The sequence below is a fragment of the Equus caballus genome, unplaced genomic scaffold (genome assembly GCF_041296265.1).
Source record: "Equus caballus isolate H_3958 breed thoroughbred unplaced genomic scaffold, TB-T2T haplotype1-0000019, whole genome shotgun sequence".
Classification (NCBI taxonomy): Eukaryota; Metazoa; Chordata; class Mammalia; order Perissodactyla; family Equidae; genus Equus; species Equus caballus.
The window spans coordinates 1,948,328-1,961,412 of record NW_027222392.1 but is presented as its reverse complement, the minus strand read 5'-3'; the positions used below and the strand labels follow the sequence as shown (position 1 = coordinate 1,961,412).

Below are 13,085 nucleotides of genomic sequence, written 5' to 3'. Positions count from 1 at the left end.
GTGAAATATATAGACTAACCTTATTTAAAATATTAAAAGTTGAGTTAAAGAAAAGTGGGATGATAGGTCAAGAAGAGCCATATTAACTGGAGGGTAGGTCTTTGAATCAGAACCCTGGATTCCATATCCAGCACACGACCAGAAGTTATGAAGTTAGACTAACATTGTTAGATGATGAAAGTCTCTTCCTTCTCTATTTTTCCATTGAAAGAATCAAACCAGAAGAAATCATGGAGAACAGAAACGCAACATCAGACTTCATTCTTCTAGGACTCTTTAAACACACAAGACCCCACCTCTTTCTCTTCATGGTGGTGCTGACAATGGCCATTGCTTCTTTTATGGGCAATTCCCTCATGCTTCTCCTGATTTACTGGGACCTGCAGCTCCACACACCCATGTACTTCCTACTGAGCCAAATCTCCCTCATGGATGTTGATGCAGGGTCAGTGAGCCGAGGAGTTGAAGGAAAGATTTCTTGGACTCTCAAGATCTGGCAGTAGTGCTCTTTTTATTTAGAGAATAGTGTGGAATAGCATGGGGACAGGACACATGGGCAGTCAGAGCTTCTGCTGCTGCATGGGGAGAGGACCCATGGGCAGTCAGAGCTGCTGCCTGGGGACAGGACCCATGGGCAGTCAGAGCTGATGCATGGTGACAGGGCCCATGGGCAGGAGGAGCTGCTGATGCTGCCATGAGTTGAGGGTTAGGGATAAATTTATAAGGCATGAGTATGTGACTTATTTTTACTGGAAAAAGAAAAGATGATGTAAAAAGTCATTAAATGATTTCAGTGCAGATAGGGTATGGTTATTGTGTGGTCATATATCTTTTAGATACGAATCTGGCCATAGAGATAGGCATGTAGGTGAGGATGAACCAGGCTTCTCTCCCTGGGGCAGCCCTAATTCATACCATAAAAAAATCCACCCGGTCCTATAGTTTGGCATGTAGGCCAGGTCACCTTGGGCTTCTCTAGCTGGGACAGCCTTAATCCACATCAGATGTGATGCTGGTTGCCACCATTGTGCCCAAAATGGCTGCTGACTACTTGACTGACAAGAAGTCCATCTCCCTTGCTGGCTGTGGTTTGCAGATCTTTGTTTCAATCATACTGGATGGTGGTGAGAGTTTCCTTTTAGCAACAATGTCTTATGACCTCCATGTGGCTGTTTGCCATCCACTGCAATACCCTGTCTTCATTAGCCAGGAATTATGAGTGAGAATGATTTTGGGGTCTTGGCTCCTGGGGGCAGCTGATGGGCTCACGCAGGCTGCTGCTACCCTGAGCTTCCCATTTTGCAGTGCACGTGACAGCGATCATTTCTTCGGTGAGGCCCCCATGCTGGTGTGTTTGGCTTGTGCTGACACATCTGTCTTTGAGTATATCATGTACATCTGATGTGTGTTAATGCGCCTGGTCCCCTTATCTCTCATCCTGACCTCCTATAGTCTCATCCTCGTAGCTGTTCTCTAGATGTGTTCTAGAGAAGCCCACAAGAAGGCTTTTGCCATATGCTCCTCACATTTGGCTGTGGTGGGACTCTTCTATGGAGCTGCCATTTTCACCTACATGAGACCCAAATCCTACAGGTCAGCTAACCACGGTAAGGTCGTGTCAGCATTCTACACTATCTTCACCCCTGTGCTTAACCCCTTCATCTACAGTCTGAGGAACAGTGAGGTCAAGGGAGCCTTGAAAAGGTGCTGGGAAAGGTGCAAATTTAAAATGTCAGCAAACTTAGTCTCACTATTGAAGATTATACAATGCTAAATGAGTTTAATTTCCTGAAGTCATTAACATTTAAACATATTGTAATTCTCTCTCCTTCAGTAATGCATGAAGGGAAAGTTAAATTCATTGATCAGTATAATAGGAAGTTGTCAATAATTACCTGAGACTACCATACTGAGAGATACTAATTCTTGAGCAGTTACTATTTGCTATGCTCCACACTGAGCCATTTTTGTACGTTATTTTGTATCCTATTGACAACTGTATGATATATATATCATATATCATATATATCATATATATATCATATATATGATATATATATATGAAACTTAAGTTGTTTCCTGGTGTTTGCTATTTTGAATAATCCTGCAATGGATGTGCAGATATCTCTTTGAGATTCTGATTTCATTTTATTCGGACATATACCCATAAGTTGAGTTCTTAGATCATATGGTAGTTCTATTTTTAATTATTTGAGAAATCACCATAGAGTTTTCCATAGCGGCTTTACTAATCTACATTACCAAAAACAGTGCACAAGGCTCTCTTTTCTTCACACCCTCAGCAACACTTGTAATCTCTTGTCTTTTTGATGATTGTCATTCTAACAGATGTGAGGTGGTACAACCATTGTGGTTTTGATACGAATTTCCATGGTGATTAGTAACACTAAACATCTTCTCATGCATTTTTTTTGTCCTTTGTATGTCTTTTTTGGAAAATATCTATCCAGGTCCTTGTCCATTTTTTCAATCAGGTTATTTGTATTTTTGCTATTAAATTATAGGAGTTTCATATGCATTTTGGATATTAACCTCTCATCAGATATTTAGAAATTTTTTTTAGTATATTGCCTTTTCATTTTGTTGATTATTTTATTGTGAAGAAGGTTTTTAGTTTGATGTCATCCTACTTGTTGATTTTTGCTCTTTTTGCTTGTGCTTTTTGTTTCATGTCCAAAAATATCAGTGTCAAAACCAATGTCAATGCCTTCTAAGACCCTGTTTTCTGAGGATTTTGTGGTTTCAGGTGTTACATTAAAGTCTTTCATCCATTTCCAGCTAATTTTTGTGAGTGGTGTAGGATAGATGTCAAATTTTTTTTAATTTTGTGTGAATATCCAGGATTTCAAATGCTGTTTATTGAAGAGAAAATCCTTTTCTCATTAGGCATTCTTGGCTCGCTTGTCAAATATTAGTAAACCATACATGCCTGGGTCTATATCTGGGCTCTCAACTCTGTTCCATTGTTGTATACATTTATTTTTATGACAGAACCATCTAGTTTTGATTAGCATAGCTTTGTAATACAGTTTGAAATCAGAAAGTGATTTCTGATGCTTCCAGTTGTTATTTTTTCTCGACTGCTTTGAATATTCAGCAACTTTTGTGATCCCATACAAATTTGGGGATATTTTTTCTATTTCTGTGAAAAATGCTATTGGAATTTTTATAGAGTCTGCATTGAATATATAGATGTCTTTGGATGGTACTGATGTTTTAACAATGTTAACTCACTGAACAATGAATATGGGATGTCTTTCTTTTTTTTGCGTCTTCTTTCAAAATTGTTCATATACTTTATAGTATATAGACTTTCCCCCTCCTTGCTTAAATTTATTCATAAATATATTCTTGATGGTATTATAAATAGGATTGGTTTTTTATATCTTTTTCATATATTTTAGTGTTAATGTCTAGAAATAAAATTGATTTTCTTGTGTTGATTGATTTTGCATCCAATAGCTTTACTAATTTAATTTACTGTAAGAATTTTTTGGTTGAGTCTTTAGGATTTTCCCAAAGAAAATTATGCTATCTCCAAACAGAAAAAAAGTTTACTTTAACTTTCTGATTTCGTTGTATTTCTTTCTTTTTCTTAACTAATTGATCTCACTAAGACTTCCAGTACTATGTTGAATTGGAGAGATGAAGATGTGCATCTTTTAGTGGTTCAAGATTTTAGATGAAAAGATCTCAAACTTTCACTATTGGATATGATGTTAATCATGGACTTTATATGTATGACCTTTATTATATTTAGGTGTATTATTTCTTTACACTATTAGTTGAGAACTTTTATTATAAAAGAAGGTTAGTACTTTTCAAATAATTTTTCTGTATCTACTGAGAGGAGAATAAAATTTTTACCTTTTATTTTACAAATGCAGTGTATGACATTTATTGATTTGCATACGTTGAACCATTTGTGTATCCCAGAGACAAGTGCCACATGATAGTAATGTACAATCCTTTAAGGGTGCTACTAAATTCAGCTTGCTGGTATTTTGCTGAGAACTTTTGCATCTATATTTATCAAAGTTATTGGATTGTATCTTTAAATATTTTAGTGTCTTTATCTGGCTTTGGTGTCAGAGTAGTGCATGCTTAGTAAAATAAATTTGGGAGTGTTCTGTCCTTGAAATTTTTGGAAAATTTTAAGAAGGATTGGTGTTAATTCTTCTTTAATTGTTAGGTAGAACTCACCAGATATACAATCGGATTGGCCTTTTCTTTTTTGTGATGTTTGATCACAGCTTCTAGCTCCTTACTCATTATCGGTCTGTTTAGATCTATGTCTTTATCATTCTGTCTTGTAGGTGTACATTTCTAGGAATTTATCCGTTTCTTCTATGTTATCCAATTTGTTGGCATATAATTGTTTATATTAGTTTCTTACGATCTTTGTGTTTCACTGGCATCATTTGTAATGTTCTCTCTTCTAATTATTTTTATTTAGGTCCTATAGGTTTTTTTCTGGTGTTGTTAATTCAGCTAAAGTTTTGTCACTTCTAATAATTTTAAAAAACTCCTACTTTTATTCATATTTTCAATTGTTTCCCTATTTTCTATTTCATAAATTTCTGCTCTAGTTTTTGATATTTCCTTCCTTTGGCTAACTTTGGGCTAAGATTGTTCTTCTTTTTCTAGTTCCTCGAGTTGTAATGTTATGTTGTTTGATATCTTTTCTTATGTTTTTGTTTATAGCTTTAAACTTGCCTCTTGGTATTGCTTTTGCTGCAATCCATAAATTTTGTTAAGCTGTGTTTGCATTTTTTCCAAGATATTTTTTATGATTTTCATTCCTTCTTTGATTTTTTAGATGTCTAAGAATGAGTTGTTTACTTTCCATATATTTGTAAATTTCTTACTTTCCCGCTTTTATTGATTTGTAACTTCATACTATTGTGGTTGGAAAAGATGCTTAATATAATTTCTGTCTTCTTGATTTTGATGAGATATGTTTTTTGGTCTATTGTTTGATTTATTCTGGAGAATGTTTTGAGTGCACTTGTGAAAAATGTATGTTCTGCTGCAATTGGATGAAATGTTCTGTATAAGCCTTTTAGATCAATTGTCTGAAGTGTTGTTCAAATCTTTTATTTCCTTATTGATTTTCTATCAGGATGGTCTATCCATTGATGAGGGTGGGATATTAAAATCTTGTAATATTATTATATTGCTGATTATTTCTCCATTTTGTTTTGTTTGTTTTGTTAGTGTTTGCTTTGTATGTTTATATATTTATGTATTTAAATTCTCAAATTGGAGGAATAAATATTTATAATTGTTATATCTTCTTGATGAATTCACCTCCTTATTGTTGTATAATGACCTTATTTATCTTTTTGGTAATCTTTAGCTTAACATCTAATTGGTCTGAAATATATATAGCTACACTTCTTCTACTTTGCTTACCATTCACTTGGAATACCTATTTGCATCCATACCCTTTCAATCTTTGTGCACCCTTAAAGCTAAAGTGAGTCTCTTGTACACAGCATATCATTTAATTTTGTTTTATTTATACATTCAGGCATTTTATTTATCTATTTATTTTTGAGGAAGATTAGACCTGAGCTAACCTCTGCCAACAATCCTCCTCTTTTTGCTGAGGAAGATTCGCCATGAGCTAACATCTGTGTCCATCTTCCTCTACTTTGTATATGGGATGCCTGACATAGCATGGTTTGACAAGTGGTACGTAGGTCTGCCCCTGGGATCTGAACCAGCAAACCCCAGGCTGCTGAAGTGGAGTGCATGAACTTAACAGCTATGGCACCAAGTTGGCCCTGAATTCTTTTTTTTTTAATTGGAGAATTTAATTTATTTATGATTAAAGTAACTATTGATAGGTAAGGACTTACTATTGCCATTTTGTTAGTTGTTTTCTGACTATTTTGGATTTCTTTTGTTTCTCTCTTGCTGTCTTCCTTCAAGATTTGATAAAATTTTGTAGTATAATTCTTTGATTACTTAACCTTAATCTTTTGTGCTTCTACTAAAGATTTTTGCTTGTGTTTGCTATAAGCTTACATAAAATATCTAATAACATCCTATTTTAAGCTAATAACAACTCAACACTGATAGTATATAGCAACATCATATTTTTTCTTATCCCGCTTTCAAATTTCAGATTATTAATGTCATAATTATATTTTTTAATATTGTGCATTAACTAAGAATTTATTGCAGTTTTAGTTATTTTGAGTACATTTGCTTTTTAACTGTTAAATCAGAGTTGAAAAGGATTTATAAACCACCATTACAATATTACAGAATGTGAATTTGACTATATAATTAACTTTACTGGTGATTTTTACACATTCATTTGGTTTTCTGTTGATTAGAGGCTTTTAATTTTATTTTGAAGAACTCTCTTGATCATTTCTTCTAAGGCAGGTCAGTTGATGACGAACTCCCTCAGCTTTAGTTCTTTTGGAAGTGTCTTTACATGTCCTTCATTTCTGAAGGATAGCTTTGACAGGTATTATCCTTTGTTGACATTTTTTCTTTCAACATTTTGAGTATATCATCACAGTTTTTCCTGAGCTACAAGATTTCTGCTAAGAAAATTCTGATAGTGTTATGGAGGATCCATAAGACTCCATTGACTTTGAAGTCATTCTTTGTTGCTGCTTTCAAAATACTCTGCCTTTGAGTGTTGATAATTTAATTATAAAATATCTTGGTATAGCCCATATTTGATTAAACGTATTTGATGACCTGTAATCTTCATGAACCTGAATGTCCATTTCTCTCCCCAAGTTTGGAAATTTTACATTCATTATTGCTTTCAATAGATTTCATATCCCTTTCTCTCTCCCTCTTCTCCTTCTGAAATTCCCATAATGTGTATATTGTTTTGCTGGAAAAGTTCATATAAGTTCTATAGGCTTTCTTTTCTCTGTTTCATTCCTTTTTCTCTCTTTGCTTCCATGATTGTGCAATTTTAAATGACTTCTTCTGAGTTCACTATTTTCTTTTTCCTTCTTGTTCAAGTATGTTATTGAAGCTCTTTATTGAATTTTCCAGCTCAGTCATTGTATTCTTCAGCTTTAGAATTTATTTTTTGATGGTTTACATTTCTTTGTTGAAGTTCTCATTTTATTAATGCATTGTTTTTCTAATTTTGTTTAGTTGTCTATCTGTGAGCTCTTGTATATCACTGAACTCCATTAAAGGATTAATCTGATTCTTCATCAGACAATTCATAGATCTCAGTTTCTTTAGGATCACTTATTGGAGATATAATGGTTTCCTTTGTGAGTGTCATGTTTACCAGATTCTTTCTGATCCTTCTATTCTTGAATTGGTACCTACATATTTGAGTAAGTGTTCTCTTCCATACTTTACAGATTTAGTTTGGCAGAAGATTTTATCATTAAGCTCATTTTGGAGTCATAGATAGTGTTTCTGGTAGCATGTTCAGGTTTGTGGTATGTGCTGCTGAGGACCCTCATTTGGCAAAGCCTCTGCCTGTACTCTGAGATCAGGGGAGGGACTGCTGGCTAGGCTCCATGTTCAAGCAGGGCTACTGACTGTGCTTCCTGTTGAGATAGGTCTGTAGACTGTGCTCCAAAGTCAGATGGGGCCACAAGCTAGACTCTCAATCACCTCTGGTCAGTTGGAGTAGTAGCCTGTGTTTTAAAGCAAGGTGCTACTTCTGGTTGGACTCTGTGATTAGGCATGACTGCAAGCTGGGGACCCAACACAAGCAGAACTGACTGAGATCCTGGCCACTACCTGCAGAAATGTAGTCTGTTAATATCTGTATGCTTGTTGCGGTAAGCCATCTACTCTCTATCAAATTGCTTGTGGTCCAACCCTGCTGATTCTCCGGTGATCTCCATGAAGGAAGACACAAGTGGGCTTTCTAAAAAGTGTTCCAGAACTCTGTAAAAGCTGGATGTCCACTTGTGGCTCTCGCCTTCCCAGTGGAGAAACTGTAGGCCTAGGGTAACTCTCAGGTGCTGTGCTGGCCTGGGAGGAGGAGAAAATTAGTACAAGTGAAAGTCCTCTTCCGACCAATTTCGTGTGGTCATTCTCTGTCTCTATGGTTCAAGGATTTTCTTTAACCTCACCCCCAGGGTCTGGGACATTCACAAAGATATTTTTCTGTGGATAGTTGGCAGATGGTCTTTTGGTGATGGGGAATGAATTCAGGAACCACTTATTCAACAATTTTGTTGATGGCCTCCGGGAGAAATTTTAGAATCTGCTTGTATTTTCACATTCAAAATTGCTGAGATTTTTAAATTAAGATTACAGTAGATCTTTACATAAGTTTAGGGAAAAATAACAGCTTAACAGTTTCTGAATTTTTTGCTTCTCTTATTACAATTTTGTGTTGAAATATTTTTGTTTGAATCACATACAGTTGCAAAAATAGTACAAAGATTTCCTGTGTATCCTTCACTCAGCTTTTCCCAATGATTAGACAGTGCATTATCAAAACCAGGAAAGGGGTCAGCCTCATGACTAAGTGGTTAAGTTCACACGCTCTGCTTCAGGAGTCCAGCGTTTCACCAGTTTGGGTCCTGGGCACAGATTTAGCACTTCTCATCAAACCATGCTGAGGTGTTGTCACACATAGCAGATATAGAAGGACCTACAACTAGAATATACAACTGTGTATGGGAGGGCATTGGGGAAATGAACAAAAGGAGAAAAAAATGAAAGATTGGCAAGAGATGTTAGCTAAGTGATAATCTTTAAAACAAAACAGTAAAATGATTTTGGTAGAATACTATTGACACAGGTGAGGACCTCATTCAAATATGGTCAGTTTTTATATACATGTGTGTGAGTGTAAGTATAGACTTTTATGAAATTTTCCTACATGTAGATTTATGTAAACATCATTACAATTTTGATACATAACGTTTCATTTTCACAAAGAAATACTGGAATTTTGAAAAGGAATAAATTGAATCTGTAAATTGGCTTGGGTAGTATGATCATTTTAATAATAATAATTCTGACAATTTTTCTTAATTTCTTTTTAGATACTTCATTATTAGTGTGTAGAAACACAAAAGGTTTTATGCATATTTATTTTGTATCATGCAACTTTATTGAATTAATTTATTAGTTTTTTATGAAGTCAGGGTATATACATATATATATATATACACATACATATATATATAACATATATATATGTTACATCATCTACTAATTGTGACAGTTTTATGTTACATCATCTACTAATTGTGACAGTTTTGCTTCTTTTGTATTTTGGATAATTTTATTTCTTTTTTATTGCCTAATTGCTCTGGCTTGGACTTCCACCACTACATTGAATAAAGGTGGTGAAAGTAGGCATCCTTGCCTTGTTCTTCATCTTTCAGGAAAAGCCTTTTGTTTCCCATGGGTGAGTATGATGTTAACTGTGAGCTTGTCACATAAGGCTTTTATTATGCTAAGATAAGTTTCCTCTATACTCACTTTGTTTAGAGTTTTTATCACAATTGGATGTTGAATTTTCTCAAATGCTTTTTCTTCATCTATTGAGAAAACCATATTATTTGTATCCCTTATTTTTTCAATATGGTATATCACATTGACTGATTGGCAGATGTTGAAACATGTTTCAATTTTTTTGAATAAATCCCGCTTGATTTTTGTGTATTATCCTTTTAAGCTATTGTTGAATTTGGTTTCCTAGCATTTTGTTGAGGACTTTTGCAACTATGTGTATCAGAGATAATGGCCTGTATTTGTCTTTTCTTGTGGCATCTTTATGTCATTTTTCTATCAGAATAATGCTGGCTATGTAAAATGAGTTTGCAACAGTTTACGCCTCTTCTATTTTTTGGAGGAGTTTGAAAAGTATCGGTATTCTTCTTTCAATGTTTGCTGGAACTCACCAATGAAGCCATCTTGTTCTGGACATTTCTTTTTTGCAAGGATTTTGATTACTGATTCAATCTCCTTACTAGTAACTGATCTGTTCATATTTTCTATTTCTTCATGATTCAATCTTGGTAGGTTGTATGTTTCTAGGAATTTATCCATTTTTTCCTAGATTGTCCAATTTGTTGACATATAATTGTTCATAGTAATTTCTTATGATCCTTTGTATTTCTGTGGTATCATTTGTCACACCTCTTCTTTCATTCGTGATTTTATTTGTTTGAGTCATCTCTTTTTGGATACATCTAAGTAAAGATTTGTCAATTTTCTTTATGTTTTCATAGAAACATCTTTTAGTTTCATTAGTTCTCACTCTTGTCATTTTAATCTCTGTTTCATTAATTTCTGCAATAAACTTTATTTTCTTCCTTCTACTAACTTTGTGTTTCATTTGTCCTTTTTTTCTAGTTACTTGACGTATAAAATTAGCTTATTAGTTTGAGGCTTTTCTTGTTTCTTAAGGCAGGTGTTTATTCTTGTGAATTTCCCTCTTAGAACTGCTTTTGCTGCATCTCATATGTTTTGGTATGTTTCCATTTTCATTCGTCTCAAGGTATTTTTTGATTTCTTTTTTGAGTTTTTAATTTGACTCATTTGTTGAGTAGTGTGTTCTTTAATCTATACATTTGTATTTTTTTCAGTTTTCTTTGTGTAATTGATTTCTGATTACATACAATTGTAGTAAAAAAAGATGCTTGATGTGATTGCAATCCTCTTACATTTATTAAAACTTGCTTTGTTGTCTAACATATGATCTACCCTTGAGAATGTTCTGTGTGTGCTTGAGAAAAACGCGTGCTCCATTGCTTTTGGATGAAACATTCCATGTATAGCAAAAATTAATATTCTCATTTCTAACCACAGCACAAGACTTTGAGGAAAATGCAAGTTTCATCATCATTTTATTAACAGAAACTTTAGATATTTGCTATTTAAGATATATATATATCATTTTTTATGTTTTCAAGCATATTGGGGCAAAGACTACTATTTTTCAATTCCATATCCATTCTCCACATTTAATTATCTAAAAGAATCTCTATGTATGTAGAATAGAAATGTACAAAACTTGAAAAAAAATCCTTATTCTTTTTTTCAAGTAAATAAAGATCAGTTTAGTCTCTTGAGCAGTTTTAAAAAGTCACAACATAGCTGGTATTTATCTTTTGTCCCTCCTTACCTTTTCTTTGTTCTTATGCAAAATAAAGGGATGACAACTTTGACTACAGCAGCCATGTTGAATCATAAGAGAAAAAACAATAAAATTGGAGACATAATTCAGTCCTGGCATCTCTGAGCCAGTAAATCTTTGGTAGCAAAAGAGTAATTTTAGAATTGTATTAGATGGAACCAGAGCTAGCCACAAACTGGATAGACCTTGTTTTTCCTTAGCATTGCTCTATAGCTCGTGGTTATCAAATTTTAAGGAAACTGTTATAAAATGTATTTATTGATATATACCTTGCTTTTATTGCTTGCTTTGGTGCTATGACTATACCAAAATTAAGTGGCAAACCATTGAATAATCAGGTCTACTTCTTAGGAGAGACTTCATCAATCTTTCAAAGAGTCACTTTGTAAATTTGAACCTGATCATGAGGAAATCTTTTTTTTCTATTTCTCTGATATTTGATAAACATTTTTATATTTTTCCCTTTCCTCCAAATCTCCCAGAATATTGACACACTTGATAACATTGATAAATGACCAAGGTTAATCATCACAGACAAAATATTTTCTGGTATTGTCCTAAATTATGAGAGTCAACTGTTTGTTCAAGTAAAGATATATATTCAGAGAGGAGATACTACAGTCAAATATTATTTGTCCAATAAAAGGGGTACAGTGGCTATTTTATATCAAAGCTGATGATAAAAATATCTGTGTAAATTCCCTAACTATGACTTGCATATGTGAAATATCAAACAGTTGTAGAAATGTTTTCTGTTGTAAAAATGAAAAGTGTCTTGAGAAAAAGTATGACAAACTCTTAGTACCAACTGTAACTTATACTTATTCATAGGGTGAGAGGTATACCCAGATGTGAAAGTTGTGTGTGTGTGGTAGGGACTTTACTCAGCTCCTGGTGCAAAAGACTTGAAATAGTAGTCACTTAAGCTTTACAAAGTTTTGTTTATCTCTCAGTTAAGAGAAATTCAGTGAACATCCCTGTGACACAATGTTTGATGCACATTATCAATTTCGTAGTCAATTTCTCCTTCTCTGCTTTTCTAACTCTAGCATATACCTTTCATCCTACACTTGTTTTAGGTCACCAAATGGCCACTACAACTTCTGCCATTTCTTTCCACATTCCAGATCAGTGCAGACCAGAATAGGGGCAGACAAAAGTACCCTACTCAATGTTTCCCCTTCTAAGGAGTTATGCTTCAAGCCACCATCATTTTTCCATAGCAGCACCTCTTGCATGACATTTTCTCAGAACTGGGAGACAGGATAGATAAGTTTTTATACACAATCCAAACAATTTATAGACGGAGGTGGATAAAGTACACCTTCAAATTAATTTTACTGAAACTACCATTTATAAGGTCACTGATATCATAAATATTAAGTAAATGATCAGTCTGAATCTGTCCCTTACAACTGCTTTCATTGAGATTTGACACTCTTTGGTTCCTTTTTTCTTGAAACAATTTATTTTTCCTTAGTGTTGCTTACTGTCGGTGTCGCAATCCAATGTACACATCAGGATAGATGCGGAGAGGGCTGATGGCCACTCTGAGTTTATTATAACCAGTGTTTCAATATATACATAGCTTACATCTGTTAAACATACACAGGTGTTCTGGATGAAGCAATTAGCGAATGCCAAGAATTCTTAGTGATTTCTCAAGGAGCCCTCCCTTGGCCTCTGTTTTGATATTATCATGTTGCTGTGCTCCTATATTTTTATCTCAGAGCAGGCAAGGCCTCTTAGGCAACGGTCCCTCTTGCTCCTGATATCGATATCGTTTCTCCATCTGTGCCCCCAGGGGGTCTTACCCGTCATTGGCTAACTGGCCTTCTCACCTCCGCGTCACAGTTTGTTGGCAAGCTTTTTCCAGTGATTATTAACCCTTCCTGTGTCAGGGGAGGCTACCCTTACCTCACTCTCTCCTACATCATTGAATCTCCCTTTGCAATCT

General features: G+C 34.5%; 1 pseudogene; it reads left to right on the top strand.

Moving 5' to 3' along the window:
* Positions 1-230: 230 nt before the first annotated feature.
* Positions 231-13,085, top strand: part of LOC138922916 (olfactory receptor 2T8-like) — a 56,581-nt pseudogene continuing 43,726 nt past the window's right edge.